The sequence below is a fragment of the Cynocephalus volans genome, chromosome 5, assembly GCF_027409185.1.
Source record: "Cynocephalus volans isolate mCynVol1 chromosome 5, mCynVol1.pri, whole genome shotgun sequence".
NCBI lineage: Eukaryota > Metazoa > Chordata > Mammalia > Dermoptera > Cynocephalidae > Cynocephalus > Cynocephalus volans.
In genome coordinates, this window is record NC_084464.1 from 99398026 (window position 1) to 99416429 (window position 18404).

Here is an 18404-nt window from a genome sequence, read left to right on the forward strand (position 1 = left end):
TCTCTTTGAAAATGGACAATGTAAAAGATAAATAAGCACAATATATAGTTTTTTGGACAGTAACAAATGTTAAAGAAGATAAATATGAAGGAATATATAAAGTGCAGGGGGTGGGTTTTAATTTTAGAGAGAGTGGTCAAAAAAGGCCTCCCTGAAAGACTTGAGTGAAGATTTGAATGATGTGTAGTTACTGAGCTTGTGCTTATCTGCGGAAAGCCCTTCAGGCAGATTTGCAAAGGCCCTGAGGTAGGCATGTGCCTGGCTTGGTGCAACAGTAAGAAGGCTGGTGTTGATAGAGCACATCGAAGGGGTGGTAGGGGAGGGGGTGTACCCTGTAGGTCACAAGGTCACAGTAAGGATTTTAACTTCTAATCACAATGAGATGGAAAGCACTGGCTGATCTTGAGCAGAAGGGGAATGAGCTGCCTTACTTCATTAGATGTGAGTTTCTAAATGGCAGGGGCTGCTCTAGACCATGCAGCTTTGTACAATTCCCTCAGTAGCCTAACAGAGTGCTTCTTACTTAGGGTTCAGAAGTATGTGTTAAATAAATCAAAGTTCCAAAGACAATTCCAATTTCCTTTTTTATTTATATCCTCTCACTCTGCTTGTTTGTAGACAGCTCAAGAACCTTCTTATCTACTTTATTATTTAGTACACAATCAACTCTGGAAAGTATTTATTAATTATGCTGGTTACCTTTTACACACAATTTAAAATGTGGCTTTAATTTAAGCATAAAAATGACAAATTTGCAAACTGCAAAGGGAAAACACAAGAGCTTATATCTTTATAGTACAGTTTAAATGCCATACTTTCTACGAATTGGCTAATATGGTGAGTGCTGAAAAAAAAATTTCTCAATACATCATGCATATGGTAAATATTCTTTGCTTTTCTTCCTTTGGAACTACAGTTAAAGAGAAATAAATTAATTCTGGTGTGCCACTTTGTCACAGAAAGAAGCCAAAGGGATATCTCTAAATTTCTGTTTTATGTACTTTCTTATTCTTTTCCACATTACCCTAAAACAGCATTACTACTTGGTGAAAGTTTTGTTTTATTGTAAAATGGTAAAATGAATTTTAAATTTACTTCAAAGGATGCATCCAGGAGTCAGCTAAATATGCTCATGGATTTGCTGCAGTCGTGGTTTTATTGCTGCTAATTGACAAGTCCAATTGTACAACACTAAATTTGGAACTTAAAATTCCCTGTCTTTGAATAGCAGTAATTTAATCAAGCTTGCTTTAGCTCCCTTATTATTTCATGTTGAAATATAAGCAAATGCTCCTCTTACAGAAATTAAATAGAGAGCAAAGAATTCACAGGCCAAAGAGTAACAATCATTGCAAACACAATTACCTTCTCACATACAAGTTAAAGCAACTCTCCCTCTTTTTTTAAAATCTAATATCAGATGTTTATACTAAAGCAAAAGAAAAAGATGAGCAACTGTGGAATATTGAAATACTAAAGCTATTGCGTATTTTCTGAGAAAAACTAAGCTTCAGGAAGCTTATAACTATAGATCTTAAAACTTAAGACAGAAGTAAGCCTTCTTCATATATCTAGAAGCAATGTGAACATTTGCCACTAGTAGCACCCAGAGTGAAGATTTCTTTACTCTCCATCCTTCCCATACTGATTGAATGATGATGACCCCAGGGGGTTAGTCAAGCAATCATCTCATACAAACTGTTAAAGCATCACTTCTTGATGGCCAGCCATGATGGATTCAGGCTTGCATAACTAATCTGCAGGAGTTCTTTGAAGATATCACAGCCATGCTAGATAAAAGATTTCAGGGACTGAGATATAGTTAATATTTTAGAAAAAAAGTACATTTGATATGGTTCCACATCAGAGATAAAGGTAAAAGAGACATGGAAAGTGGGATAAAGCCAAAGGGAAAATTGGTTTTAGAGACAACTACAAAGAAAAGCCTTCAAAAGAAACATTTATGTAGGAAAAAAAAAATTGAAGCTGGGCTGCCCATGTGCAATTAATTGCAAGTCAGTCTTTCATTACAAACCATTTTTAATGCACCAAATATCTTACAAAGCCGAGATAACTAAAATACTTTCTAACTGCTTACTGTAGTAGACTAACCACTAAGCTAAGAACATAAAAATCTAGGTTCTACTCACAGCAAATGATTACAGGACTGTGGGCAATTAACACTCAGAGTCTCAGATTCTAACTGAGAGAAAGGGCAATTAGTGCCACATAGATCAACAAAGCCCCTTCTATTTTTTAAAATTATTTTAAGATCTCTGTGGAGCTCTGGGGAATTTAGAGGTTAGAAGCTAGTCAACACACACCATCAAAAACCAAACAAAACATAAGTAAATAATCATCACATAAGTCCCTCCATTAAGATGGATAATTAAAATGAGTAAGTAGTCTGTAGTGCATCAAAACAGAATGAGACTGCTGGCTTTTTCAAATTTTACAATTTCGCTTTCAGTATATAATCAGTAGAGCTGTGGAAACGTGCTATGAGGATTATTTAGTTCTGGTTTCTTGATACTTTCATTGACCCTGTGAAAACAGTTAAATATTTCAAAGCTTGGAGAGCCATGGAGAAGCTCAAGTTGTAACAATTTTGTGTCGCCTGAGGTACATATTGCTGCAGGTATGCATTTTATAATAGGTTTGAAAAGACATGAAAATAAGAAGAATGTAAATAACTACTGTGTTGGCTTTATTCTGAATCTACACATGCACACACATCCCAACAAAATGTTCTCTAGCTGCTTTTATATGACTGTGGTTTAAAACTTGGGCTGCTGGATTTTGAACTACTTAAAAGAATAGACTGCTTTCATTATTTAATTCTCCAGCAACACCTTAGAGAGCCAGTACTCTGCATTTTTGTTAAATTTAATTCTTCTACCACTAGGAGTGCATTTTTTTTCATGAGGAACATGATTACTAATTTACATGATATGTAACTGAGTTTAAGCATAAAAACATATCTATTGCAAACTATAATGAAACATTTTGGGGATAAAATTAAAATATTTTGACTTAAAATTCATCCTTCCATGCCTTTTAACCCAAAATAGGTAAATATTTTTGATAACTGAAAAAAAAAAAAAATCAACATAAACCTTCTGAGAAAGTACTTTCATTTTACTAAGTCATGGAAATTCCATTGCCTTAGATCAGGTGTATATTACCAACATCAAGCCAAACTCAATTATTCACAATGATCAGCAATGCTGAGAATAAACCTAATTGAAATATGGATATTGCTAGAAAAAAATACAGCTGCTAATTCCAACAAAAGCAAGCATTTCTTCGTCTGAATTTTTTAAAATTATATTTCTAGAGCAAAAGATAACCTCTGCCCACCTGGACCTTGGTTCTTGTAGGAGGGATAAGACATATCCAAGAATAACCACAATACCAAGAAGAGAAAATGGTGTATATTAGAGACTTTCAAATAAAGTGCCATGAGAATACAGGAGGAGTGATCTGGGACCAGGGAAGCCATTACACAGATAACGACATTTTTGGTAGGCTTGGACTTTGAAATATGAAAATTAGGGGCAGAGGTTTGATGGCTCCAACATTCCAAGTAGAGAGAACAATGTGCGGAAAAAGCAAGGAGTGAGAGAGGTATGAGGCATATACTGCGTATACTGTTTTACCCGAGCCTCTAGTGTGTGAAAGAGCAAAGTAGGCAGTAAGGCGCTGGATGTCGGAGACTTTGCATGCCTGACGTGGACTGTAGTCATCAGGCTTGGACGAGACCTGGAGGGACTTAAGAGGGAGAACAACAGAACAAGAGCTGTGATTTAGCAGATTTACGCCGGCTGCAGCGCGTGGGACGGAAGGTGATGCTGCCTCAACAGCTCCTTAAATGAGAAAAGATACTGCAATAGCAGCTCCCCCAGGTGCCCCTGGAAATCGGTCTGCGGAACCTGCAGCACACGGAACGAAGACGGCCTGCCCCTTCCCACAACCCCTGTATCTGTGAACAGATAAAACTTTTCTACACATGAGCTGTGTGTGCAGCTGACCAGGTAGGAATAATTATAACGAAAGGCACATATAATTCCCTAGAATTGGGGGTCGAGACAAGATAACACCCAAATACTTCCACTCTGTTTCCGTTTTAGGTTTTGAAGTTTTATAACAGCAAGTTATTTAATTCATCTTGAGGTTTGAGCTACAAGCCACTGATACCAGCATCCTAATTATCTTTATCAACGTGGCTACAGAAAGGAAAAGTGATTTCGTCATTTAGATTTGCAGATAGCAAATAAAGTGCTAATTGATATTTTGATTTCCAAAGTAAGCAGACTAGATAACAGCAAGAAAATGTTTAACCTAAGGTCATTTTAAAGGCTAAAATAGATGTTGAATTTAGACTCCAAAGGAAAGTGAGGAGAGACCTGCTGGAAGCTTAAATGCTTTGATTAAACTTGATAGTGTGTTTTCCTTAGGGTAACTTCTACTTCAAGATGAGCCTCATTCCATGGGCTAGGCCATTGTAATTATGTATAATAGAATTTTTTTTTTCCAAAATACATTACCAATGTCTGAAGGAGATAATCTTATCTTAACAGAGAAAAGAAAATCTGTCAAATAGAAGGGAAGAAATTATACTTGTCTTTCTTTCGTTTGCTGCTTAAGATGAAGTGAAAATGTTTGCCTGTTATCAGACCAAGTGCAGACATACTTTGAGGAAACTACCTTTCCTTAAAGATTTTATTAGGTAAAAACATCAGTCCTGCCTTCCTTCTTGCTTCAGGATACTGCAAATGGCCTCAGGACACATCTACATGCTAGTTCACTTAGAAGAATCATTCCCAAAGTTATGCAGAACAAAACTCCCCTAAATTCTCAAGAGACTAGTTACAAAAAGCCATAAAAAGATTTTTGTTAGATACAGATTCACTATTCTCTTCTCTCATGAGCTTTGAGTCCCAACTAGGATATTTCGGACCAAAGAAGTATTTTACACTTTCTCTTTCTCCAGGAAGCAACCATCCAATATAAAAGGAGTTACATAACCAAGACATAACTGTGAGCTTAGATATTATTTTTAATCTCCAGAGCCTGCTTCTTATCATAAAATGATCTCTCAAGCTCCATAATTTGGGATAGAAAGCAATGGCTATCTATCTTAAAGAAACACAAGCGAGAGCTTTAGAGAGATGAAGTTGAGAAGCATTCAAAAAGGGATCAGAGGATACTCCTTTTCACAGGTCCACTTGATGCCAGAACCTGTAGGAAAAAAATTATAGAGATATATTTAGTCCCATCTTTATATAGGGAGAGATCAGCATTACATTTTGAAAAACCACAGGGAAGAAGCCTATTATTTAAAGTCTGGTGCCACTCAAGATTCTGTTTTTGGTCATCGACTCTTCGAATAGGTCATATCTTCCTCTTTACATACTGTTATATGCTGGTGACAACCAAGTCTATAAATTCAGCCCAGAACTAATTCCTGATGTTCAAATTTGAATAATGACCTAGATTTACAAGTGAATGTACCTTCCACAGGCATCTGCCACCCACCCTGTCTTCTAGAGTACTCTGTCCCCTCTCATAGCACTCCTTGCACAAGTTTTAAGTGCTTCTTTCACTGCCGATCTCTCCCACTGGACCAAAAGCCCTGGGAGGGCCAGGGTGATGTCTGTTTTGTTCATCTTTGGGGACTTAGCTCCTGGGATAGCAGCTGTTCAATAACTATTTCTTATATAAATGAATTGATAAAGCGAGCTTGAATAATTTTGGACAATTAAACTTTTATAAAATGTCCTTCTTAAGCAATCTGTTCTCCAGCCACTGCCATTTAAGATGAAGGGATTGCATTAGAATTTGTCTAAGGGCCTGTTTACTTAGCATCACAGCGTATTGATTCAATATGTACAGTCATTTTTAGACTATGATTCGCTGCATGAATATTCTGCCAAGCACAAATAATTAATATTAGTGACCATTCAGTTGGTAGAGCTGTAAACAGAGAAATGTTGCCTTTCTAAAGAAAATTACTAAAAATGCATATGCATTCAAAGCAATACCTGTAGAGCATAATATGAGAGTGCTTTCATTCCTCCACGCATGCACAGGTCAGTGAACACTGAGCTTTGCCTTACAGAGGATAAGCAAACTGCATCTGGGCACCTTCTGGGGAAATTGAAGTCTAGTTAGGAACAGCACTCAATGGACACAAATTTTAGGTATGATACACAAGCCATTAATTCTCATCAGTAAAGGGAATACACAGTGCCTTAAAACAAGCCCATTCTTTTTTTTCCTGTCTAAGAAGTGGATACCAAACTGGGGTACTTAACAAAAGTATTTATATGTCATAAGTAATTGTCAGGATAATTTTTCAAGATTTCAAATTCTGTAAAGAAACATAGGTAAACAATTTTTGAAGAGCACCAAATCAGACCATCTGAGACTTGATTCCTTTCAACTCATTCAGGATGTACTCTGTGCATGCTGCTCTGTTTCTCCCTGCCCTCTTTTCCAAATAAAATCATAAAAGAATGTTTGGCATTGACTGATGCTTTGCATTAATCCTTATTTGGGGGATACTGGAAAAACTGATGTAGTATCATTTTTTCTAAGATATGGGATTCCCAGTGACTAGCTGGTGTGAAAAAAAGTTCTGAATACCTTCTAAATATCTTCCTAAGTATGAAATTGAGAAATATCCTAAGAAGTCAAAGAAGTCAGACTGAATTTAGCTGAGAAAATTCAAAGTCATATGATTTCTGCTAGAAAGTTCTCTGCATCATGATAATGACCATTATATCTCAGATCTTTACAAAGGTCTTTGCTCAAGCAAGACCAAAATAGTAACCTGTTAAATGAGAATACAGGAAATACTACCTACCTCGCTGAGGTCTCTCATTTATCACCATGTCTTGAATCTCACTTCTCCAGTTTCTTTACAATTTTCAACTATGAATGCTAGAATCACTGCTGTCATTTATTACAAAAAAAAAGAATGTCTTTATTTCTATTTACATTTGCGTTTTAATTTCCTGCCCCTTTCAGAAACATTTATTTTGCTAAGTAATGGCCAGCAGCCTATCTCAATCTGGAAAGGAAATGATTAAATTCTCAGTTCTCCTGGAGGGGGAGGTACTATATCTATCTTTTGTTTCTGGATTTGATTATCACACTGTATGTTTCTGCCACATTAACCCCACTTCAGCACGAGTTTTCAATATGAGTGAGGGGAGAAAGTGCGATAGATTCTTTCAATTCACTGGTTAATCTTATTTGACACAAAATTTGCTTCCATATAATAATGATGGTATTTCATATTACTCTCTACATCAGAGCTCAAAGTGTTTTATAGTATCACTTTAATCATGTTTATTATGCTTCTTAGAGTTGGATATGAGCAAAAGTGAAAGAAATACAAGAGCACAGAGTAGTGAAATCATTTTCCCAAATGGTGATCCACTGTTAATGCTGTTTTCAGTTCTTCTGATTCCCTTTAGTTGTCTATATAGCCACAATTATTTAGTCAAATTTTATTTTTAAAAATTATTCTTTTGTTGGAATTCCAACAAAAAGCAAACAAACTACTTCATTGCTTAGTACTTGTTATTTGAAAATTATGAGGTGTATGTATTAGTAAACTTGTTTTTGTCTATAAATTACAGAATGCACATCTTAAATGCTCTTTAAAAAAAAAGAAATTTATTAGCTTATGATATAATTTAAGAGTCCAGAAGTTGGTGGCTTTTGGTAGTCTGGTCACGTATTAATTACTTAATTTCTTTACAATTCTATCAGCGCTTTTTTATTGCACAAAAAGCTTCATTCTTTGACTTAACTTTTCTCATGGTTGCCAGTGGCTACTGAATTCGTAGGTATCGTATCCACCTAATATATTGTCCAGATAAAAAGAAAACATCTTAGGTTAAGTAAAAAGAAAACTACTCTTTTCCCAGTAGTCAAAAATTCTGGTTTCAGCCTACTCGAACAAAATTATTTCACTTGTGCACTTCTGAACCAATCAATGTAACCAGACAGCTCCTATATATATACAGATTTGAGTAAGCATTCACTTAGGACTCATGGAAATTATCTCTTGGGGTGGGGCCACTCCTCCAGATTGCTTGCTGCTGTCCAATAGGAGAGGGGCGCAGTGCATGTGGAGGAGCAAATGACAGTCCCAGTACTTTGTCAAACTTTCTTTACATCTCAATAGGCTCTTAAATCACAAAAGCATTTTCTCTATTGTATAAAAAATCAGCAGAGCAAAGGATTCTCTCATTATACAGCAGTTGCTTTGCTATAGCACCTGCCTTTTTTTGAATGCTCTTAGCAAGCCTATAAGGATTTTAAAATCTGCTTCTAATATGCAGTGTTGTTCATTTGCTTTTTGTACCATTAAATATATGATCCTTGAAGCAATTAATTTCTAGTTTTATTTCTTAACATGTCTTTATTAGGTGCATTTTACCTTTTTCTAGTCTAGGACTTTCTCCTGTAGCTGGTTACATCTTTTTATATAACTGTTTCCTTTCAGAGTCTATAAAGCCAAGCTATCTCTTCCAACCTTTTAATTTAGGGTTTTGTGGTTGCAGTGATGAGAGGTGATTTCACGGAAGGAAATAATTACTTTGCTGGTGTTTAAGGAATATTCTCGTAATTGGTGAGGTTGATGTAATGTTTCTTCACCAATGGATTATGTAATGCTACTAAAAAGTTTTTACATTTTTACACTGGTCCAGGTCTGGTAATTTTCCTTCCAACCTGAAAATACTTTGAGGATCAGATCTATGAGCCACCATACTCTCACAATGAACTCTTTTTAATGCTCTTTTTGTTGTTTATTAGCTTATGTTTTCCTCATGGGGCCTTGAGGACATTACTGGTTTTTGTTTTTTGATTTTGGTTTTTAGTTTTTTAATCACTATCTCTTTTCTTTTCATTTTATGTCATCATAATCCCATTGCTTATACAAGTAATATATAAATGCAATATCTCCTTTTTAATCTGTGCTGAGATTCGAGTTTTGCTTATGTAAATTATGACTGCCTATATCTAAAGAACGGATGTACGTTACCATTAAGTAAAATAATGGGCAGGAAATGTGAGTTTGAAATGTTCTTTTTTTCCCTTTGTTCCCATTAAAATTGGGTTAGTTCTTTGTTAGCAAAATGAGAAAGAAATAAGTCAAAGCTTTTGCCTAGAACCTTGTCCCCAAAGAACTAAGTTAACTATACCTAGCCCTAAAGAAGGACTAACTATACCTAACTATATATACTAACTATATATACTATATATATAACTATATATATAACTATAACTAACTATATATATAACTATATATATAACTAATATATATAGTATATATAGTTAGTATATATATATAAAAGTGTATATATATATATATATATATATATATAACTATACCTAACTATATATACTAACTATACCTAGCCCTAAAATCATGATTGGCTAAAGACTAAACAAGGTCTGGTTTCTCTAGGATTTCTGCCATAAACTCTTTGATTCTATATAATATGCTCAATCCCTTCACTTTCACTTTCTCTTGTAATTGTGAAATGGGTGTGATAATTCCATCCACAGTACCTCCGAAGTCTGTTACCAAAATCACTGAAGATATCACAAAGTAGGGCCTTGAGGTCCTCAGAGTATGGTAAATAAATATTAAATGAGATAAAATGTAAAGGCGCATGCGTCTTCTCATAATCTTTCTATTATTCTGGTGAACTTCTTGTATTTTACATTTGGAAGAGAATGCTTAATAAAACTACTTGGGGAATTTACACCAAGTTAGAGTGAACAATACTCCTAGATTTATATTAGTTACAAAGAAAGTTTCAGTTTAGAATTTATTCAAGGCAAATGATGATATTTAAAAATCAACCAAGGATTTAATGTCTTTAAATCAAGCAAGGGCTGGCCAGTTAGCTCAGTTTGTTAGAGTGGTGCTGATAACACCAAGGTCTGTTGTTCAATCCCCTAGTGGCCAGCCACCAAAATAAAAAAAAGAAATGTCAAATTAATTAATTAATTAATCATGCAAAAACAATGTAGGAGAATTTAAACATTTAAGTCTCAGAAATGGCATTGAGGAATGTAAAACTAATTTAACTAATGACTTCAAAATCTTGTATAATATATATACTTGTTTTCCAAAATAGGAAATGAATTCACTTCTTAGTAAGAACTACTCCATTCTGCAATTTAAAAATTGAATCAATAAGATATTAATAGCATATTAATATAGAGCAACCCTCCCTTGCATTTTTTTTCTCTGTTAATTCAAAGAGCACTTCAAATCTACTACTGTCTTCTCTTTTTTTTTTTTTTGGTGTTTGGCAGGCATGGATCCAAACCCATGACCTTGGGTGTGTTCTAACCGACTGAGCTACCTGGCCGGCCCATGTCTTTTCTTTGGATACAGGCTCATATAGAGATTTTTGCATAATGATATGATTTGAATGAAGGGAATACATATAACAAATACAATTTCCATAGCTATTTCTTTTTCTCTCTAACTCTAAAATTCCATTTGTGAGTATCACATTTTCCAGTCTTTAAGTATCACTAATAGAACAAATGTTATTAGGAAAGATAATTAGATATGGCCTCAACAATGATGACTTTTAAATAGCACTTTTGCAATCTGTTGTTCTGAAGAAAATATGAATAGTGGTTACCATAATTGTCACAATGCTATTTACCTGAGCTTTATATTTCACGTGTCATTTTTCTAAATAAATAAATAGAAGGAACACACTCTCACTGACTCCATTTCTAATATATATTTTCAAAACAGGGTGATGGTTTAATAGCTTTTAGTCCTCTTCATATCATAATGGACAGGCTGGAGAATAGGATTTTCCCCACTGTGTAGGCACATGATATTGAAGCAGTAAACACTATACAATGTAAGGTAATCTTTATATATACATATATATATATACACACACACACATATGTATATGTATACACACGTACATCCTAAGACTGAAATATTTTATTAAGACAAATTATTCTTCAGGAGCATTATATTAAATATCAAGTATTAATCTATTTGAATTCATGATCTGACAAGGGGATTTATTAACTTCTCTCAGGTGGAAACCATCTTGCAACAGGGCAAAAGAGACTGGACTCTAATTCCTTAATCACTCCTGTGACTCTAGGGACAGATACTCATTAATCAGCCCTTTGGTAAGAAATTTGCTCTGTTCTTTTGATGATCAAATTTTCCTGGGAAACAAAGAATCTGTAACCATTTTTTCTGCTTCCATGACATTAGATTTGTTAGCTCATCACCCCAATTGCCCATGACTTTATTCTATACCGTTAATAACTAAAATTTAAGTTCTCACTCTTTTTTCCTGTATCACCCATCTAGGCTTAAATTCTCAGAACTTGAGCATCATTACTTAAATTTATTTTTAAGTACTTTCTCATAGATCGCTGCATCCCTGGCTTTGTACTCTGAATGATGATCTACCAACTATTAAGCTGAGACAAAGGAGTAAATAATTAAAAGCAACTATTCTCTAGAACATTCTTCAAAAAATCACAGAATGGAGTAAGACATAAGAAATTAGAATATGTTATTAAAATACATTCCACAAGATTAAATGCATTGGTAGACCTGTATGTCTGTAAGAAGATTTAAAAATGTATAATTTGTAGAAATGTCTCTCAAAACAGGCTTTCAGAGCCAGACTAATTACACTGATTATATCCTTGTGACTTGTTCTCTTTCACTCACATAAGGTCTGCCCATGGTATTTCCAAGCATCCTTCATGCTTTAAACTGTCTTCTACTGGAGCCAGAATCCAAGTTCCATTCATTTTTCGATCATTTCAGTCCTTTGCATTAAAGTCCTTGTACTTTTATTTAGGGCTATAAGCATGTCACAGTATCTGTTAAATGACTGAATGACTCAGTCATTACAGTTTCATAAATGAGTCTCATACTGACAGGATTTCAAACACATTTATTATTTTAGCTTTGGAAGTAATGGATAGTTGTGGTGAATTGTATCAGTAATTCATGCTTTATTAGTGATAAAGCTAAACACATATACTTTTTTTGTTACTACCACAGTTATTTCTTATTCTTCCCTGGATATAATTTTTTTCACTGGTTTAAGTTTAGATTATCCAAAAAAAGAAAAAGAAGAGAGAGAAAAAGAGAGGAAGAAATAGTTAGAATAAGCACCAGATAAAATGGGAAGGACTGGCTGGCCAGGTAGCTCAGTTGCTGGTAACATCAAGGTCTGCGGTTTCATCCCTGTACCAGCCAGCAAACAAAAAAAAAGGAAAGAAAACAAAAGAAAAAAATCAGAGGACAGAAGAATCATCAGGACACTTTTTAGTTACAGGTAAAAAGGTCTTTAAGATTTTTTTTCCCAAACAGACTTCCTGACTGATCTTTTAAAAATACTGCCATGCCATGTGTTTTCAACTTAAAAGATGGCTCAAAGCTTCAAATGTTGTGGACACCACTAATTTAATTCTCAGCACACTGAATTAAAATTGGGAATTCTGAAATCTGTGTTAATGAGGGGATTTCAGTTGTAATGAAGAGTTGTCATAGAGGCGAGGAGGAAACTGAATGAAGTTCTGCATTGCCCAGTCTTTTGAGCAACTAATTTGTGCTGATGAAAGATACTACAGTCATGCTGTCTGTGTCTGCAAAATAAATAGCTTCAAATTCCATCGTTGACTGTGTTTGTGGTTGAATAACAAAGATTTTGTTTACCTGATTTGTGTAATAGTCACTGCAGTCAATCCAGTGAAATAATTGGTCAATGTAGTTGGAATAATGTATATGAAAGCTTTTTAAAAACTATAAAATGCTATAAACTTTTAAAACATTATTTATCATATTGCTATATGTAGTAATAAACAAATTTGTCCAACTTGATGATTCACTAAATTGTCCCAGATAAGTCAAAAAATGTGGAAAAGATAAGCTAATAATAGACACTGATGGTTTTTATAATTCTGCCATTGTAGATAGCTAGTTCCTAATTATGGAAATGGGCTTTGTTGGGAGCATGGAAAAATGAAAATGCAGATCTATCAATGCATGTTGATTACAAATATATTTCTTTTCCATTGCAAAATTACCACATTTGGATTTTTCTCTACTATTACTTTTTATTTATTTAATGTAGTAGGAATAATAATGATGATGAAAAGGTGCTGATGATAGAGAAAGAGAGAGAGAAGAAGAGAGAGATAGAGAGAAAGAATGTATGACAGAGAAGGAATGAAAGACTGAATGTTCTAGTTCAAAACCATGGTTACAAAAAGGCAGATTATAATCAAGGTATAACCTACATCGACTTCTATAGGGTAAATTAAGAGGGGTATCTTAGAGGAAAATCTGGATTAATTTTGCAACACTGGATTAGAAACAATTATCAGTACAAGAATACACTCAAGGAAAAGGTTCTATATCTAGAGATTTACTATGGTCTGAATGTTTATGTCCCCCAAATTTCATCTGTTGAAGCTTAATCCCCAGTGTAATAGTATTAAGAGGTGGGGCTTTTGGAAGGTGATTAGATTATGAGGGTGGAGTTCTCATGAATGGGATTAGTGCCCTTATAAAAGAGGCCCAAGGGATCTTGTTGGTCCCTTCCACCATTGAAAGACACAGCTAGAAGACACCCTCTATCAAGAATAGGCCCTCACTAGACACTGAATCTGCTAGCAACTTGATCTTGGACTTCCCAGCCTCGAGAACTTTGAGAAATAAATGTTTGTTTATAAACTACCCAGTTTATGGCATTTTGTTATAGCAGACTGAACAAAGTAAGACAGAAATAGATATAGATATAGATACAGATATAGATATATAGGCATAGATTAGGTTTGACTCCTTTGGAAAGAAGAGTAAATAGTTTCAGTACTAGAGATGACTGCCTGAATGTGGTTGTGAATACTCATAGACCACACAAATATTTATGTGATCTAGAATGCAGCCTCACACTTTTAGCAGTACAATGAATTTATGTTTTCTGTTTAACAAAAATTGTACTGTGTAGATTAAAAAAAAAATAAAACAGTACCTGTAACTTTTGCATTATTAATACATGATTGCCAGATATCTCCAAAAAAAGTGTACCCACTCCATATGCCTTTTATCAGCGGATATGGAGGAGTGATGTTCACCATTCCAGCAATTCATGCTAGTGGATTTGGACTTCCTTACTCCAAACACTGCTCCAAACGCAGTCTGCTCTTAAACACATGAGTTCTTAATTTCAGACAGTATATTTTCAGTTCCAGATATTCATTTGGTTCTTTTTCAAACGTTTCTTTGTTGAAATTCTGCATCTTTTAGTCCAGCTTGCCCAACTTTTAATTATAAGAGTGACAATTCTTGACATCCTAGGAGACCACGGGTTTCTCAGATTTTTCTTAATACTTGACTTTAAACAAGTACAAGTAATATTTGAAGATTGAACCTTTAATGTTCTAAATTTTTGTATGTTGTCTGCATAATGAGTTACATTTCTCATTAAATCTCTTTTGTAATAACACTATATATCCTCAGTAACATCCAGATCCACAGACTGAGCAAGGTGGTGATACAGCAAGTTAGTGAAATATCCCGGGCAAGCCCCCCCGTGGAGGCAGCAAAAGAGTGGCCTTGCCAAACTGAAAGAAAAGCATTCCCTGACAGAATATTTTATTTGGGGCACAAATAATTGGCAATACTAGTTAGAAAACACTGTCTTTATTTTTCAAAGCATTTGCTCATTCCACTACACCTCAGGTAATATGTGTCAAAATTCCAGGATGATGAAATGTTTTCAGTCAATACATGTTTTCTTTGATGGCAAACAGCATGTTAGAAAGTCAACCTGTCTGTCTTCTGCTTAAACTTACAACAATTGATTCACAAACCTTTGCTAGGGTATAATGTTTAAAGATTTTTCTGCAGACTAGATTCATTATATGACCAGGGGCATTGTATTCAGAAATGAGTTTTCTCTAAGAAGTCTTACTATAATTCTGTATTATTGTGATTTGCTGATGGTTTCTTAGCAGGTACATACAACAATCTATAGGCAGTCAGGGCTGGCTGGTTAGCTCAGCTGGTTAGAGCGAGGTGCTGATAACACTGAAGTCCAGGGTTCAATCTCTGCACCTGCCAGCCTCAAAAAAAAATGTGTGTGTGTGTGTGTGTGTGTATGTGTGTGTGTGTGTGTGTGTGTGTGTGTGTGTGTGTGTGTGTGTTTGGCAAAAATTGTTAACAGTACACCAAAGATTAGGGTAGTTTTTGGTCTGTTCACTGGTGAAAACAAACTGCAGCATGGCTGGAAAGTCAACTGAGCTCTGCTGCATGTTCAGACATGGGACGTGGGGGGCTGGGGGGGGCAGGTGGACAGACTGTGTACTTGATAATCACAGCCTCACTGAGGCTGCGCTCAGGCTGTGCATCCAGCCTGGGAGTCAGTCATGGGAGCGGCCTTCAACAGGCCCTTTCCTGAAGGCAGTGATGTTCTCTGATGCAAGTTCAAGTAATAGGATTTAGTTTGCTCATTTCACCAAATATTCTCAGCGCCCTGTAGGTACTACAGAACTTTGAGTCTAAGATTCCGCAGCAACTCTGAGGGTGCTTGCTGGGGTCCTCAGGGCAGTTTGCTCTACTGAGAAACTTCTCCATTTTCTCATGCCTCCTCCCAGCTCTTTGCTTCAGGGTGCGTACTGCCTGTTCTATCCCGAAATCATACCTATTAGCAATGACCAAATACTACACAAGTACTACAGTTTCTGCACTTTTTCCCTATTACTTACTCTCTCTCTTTTTTTTTTTTTTCTTGGTGATAGTTGGCAGGTACAGGGATGGAACCCTGGGCCTTTGTGTTATCAGTGCTGTGCTCTAACCACTTCCCTATTCCTTATCTCTTATGACTCCATTCTCTCTTAGTTCTTCTTGCTGAAGGGCTTGGCATTTCAGAACCAATCCCATTTTATTTGAGAAATTGTCCATCAATATCACTTTATGAATGTTACTTGGGCCATCCACTCTTCTACATTTTTTGATTATATGAATAATCTTTTATAAACTGATAGCTTTGTTTTCTTTCCCTCAACTTCCTGAGTCTCTTCTCTGACTCTGGTGCCACTCTGGATATGTGAAATTATCTAGAAGATATACTCCGTGTACCTGAGGCTTTACCACATATAAAATTTTATGGTTTGAGCATGAATAAAGTATAAAAATTCTGTGCATAATCTGCTGTAGGCACAGCCGTCAGTGGTGTTTGGTGGAAGGTACATTTCGTAGTCTGGGAGAATGACTGCCCTTAGAAGTAAAGGTGCATTGCTTCTCTTTCAGATTCCACAGGATGCCAGTGCTGCCATACTGTTATTATTTCCTATCTCCAAATACGATCTGATGATATTTAGCAGCAGGCAGTGTTAATGGTCAGGGTCAAGATAAGTAGTAATAGATGTCCCAAGCTAATACTGAAAAATTTGGAAGTTTTCTGACAGTCTGGTACAATGCTTTTTAAACTTTAATATGCATACAGATCACCTGGGTGTTTTGATAAAGATGAAAACTCTGATTCAGTAGTTCTGGGATGTGACCTGAGATTTTAGATTTCTGACAAGCTCCAAAGAAAAGCAGTGCTGCTGGTCCAGAGACCACATTTTGAGTAGCAAGATAATTGGGCCAGACTGTTCAGTACAGAAGCCACTTGCCACAGGTGGCTATTGATGGTGTTCTTCAGGTCAATTGTATCCCTACTGATTTTCTACCTATTTGATTTATCAATTACTGAAACAGGGGTGTTGAAGTCTCCAACTATAAATATTGATTTGCCTATTTCTCCCTGCAATTCTATCAGTCATTGCCTCATGTATTTTGGCACTCTATTGTTAGGTAGATACTTACTAAGGATTACTCTATTGTTAGGTTGGTACACTAAGGATTAGACTTCTTGGCAAACTGACCCCTTTATCACTATGTAATGTCCATCCTTGTCCCTAATAATTTTTCTTAATCTGAAGGATGCTGTGTCTGAAATTAAAATCGTTACTTCAGCCTTCTTTTTACTTACTTATTTTTTAATTAATTTTTTTTTTTTTTTTTTTTTTTTTTTTTGGTATCTGGCTGGTTCAGGATCAAACTCTGGGCCTCGATGTTATCGCTACCATGATCTAACAAACTGAAATAACCAGTAGGATGGTGTGTCTCTCTCCATCTCTTTACTTTTAAACTGCCTGTGTCTCTATATTTAAAGTAGGATTTTTGTAGGCATTTTTTACCTCTTCTGGCTTCTTCCAAGATGTTTCTCTCTGTCTTTGGTATTCTTCAGTTTGAGAATGATATATACCTAGACATAAAATTTTGGGTGTTGATCTTTCTTAGTATTCTCTGAACTTCTTGGGTCTGTGGTTTGGTTTCTATCACTGATTTAGGAAAATTCTCCACTTATTATTTCAAATATTTCTTCTGCTTCACTTTCTCTTACTTCATCTGGTATTCCAATTATGTGTATGCCATTCCTTCTGAGATTGTCCTACAGATCTTGGATGTTGTGTTCTGTTTTATTCCCTTTTTTTTTCTCTTTTTATTTCAGTTTGGGAAATTCCTATTGACATATCTTCAAACTCTCTGGTTCTTTCTTTACCCATATCCTTCCTATGGGTGAGCCCATCAAATGAAATGGCATTTTTTATTTCTGTTACCATTGTTTTGATTTTTACAATTTGCTTTTGGTTCTTTTTTAAAACTTTCATTTTTCTTCTTAAATTTCCCACCTATTCTTGCATGTTTTCTGCTTTTTCCATAAAGCCCTTAACATATTAGTCATTGGTATTTTAAATATCCTGTCTAATAATTAAAAATCTTTGTCATAACTGAATCTGGTTTCAATGTGTGCTTTTCCTCTTCAGAATATGTGGGGTTTAGCACGGGGCCAGTGGCGCAATGGATAACACGTCTGACTACGGATCAGAAGATTCCAGAATATGTGGGGTTTTGGGGGATTTTGTTTGTTTGCTTGCTTTTTTCTGGTGGCTGGCTGCTGATAAGGGGATCTGAACCCTTGACCTTGGTGTTATCAGTACTACTCTATAAATGAGTGAGCTGGCCAGCTCCCAAGAATGTGCTTTTTCGTTGCCTTTTAGCATGTCTTAGGTGTTGGAGGTTAGGGAATGCCCTTTCTCTAGCCTCTGCTAAACTTCTTTCCCTTGGAGAAGAAGCCTTTGTTATGGAGATTGCTCTAGGTGTATTTCCCAATAATTATTTTCCCCTTCCTCTGTCAGAACCAGGAAGAGATCTTGACCCTTCATTGTGAGAACTTCGTAGGGTTTCTGGAGGTAAAACCCAAGAAGATGTGGGAGTCCTCCAAGTCTGCAGCCCTGACAAATTCTCACTCTCA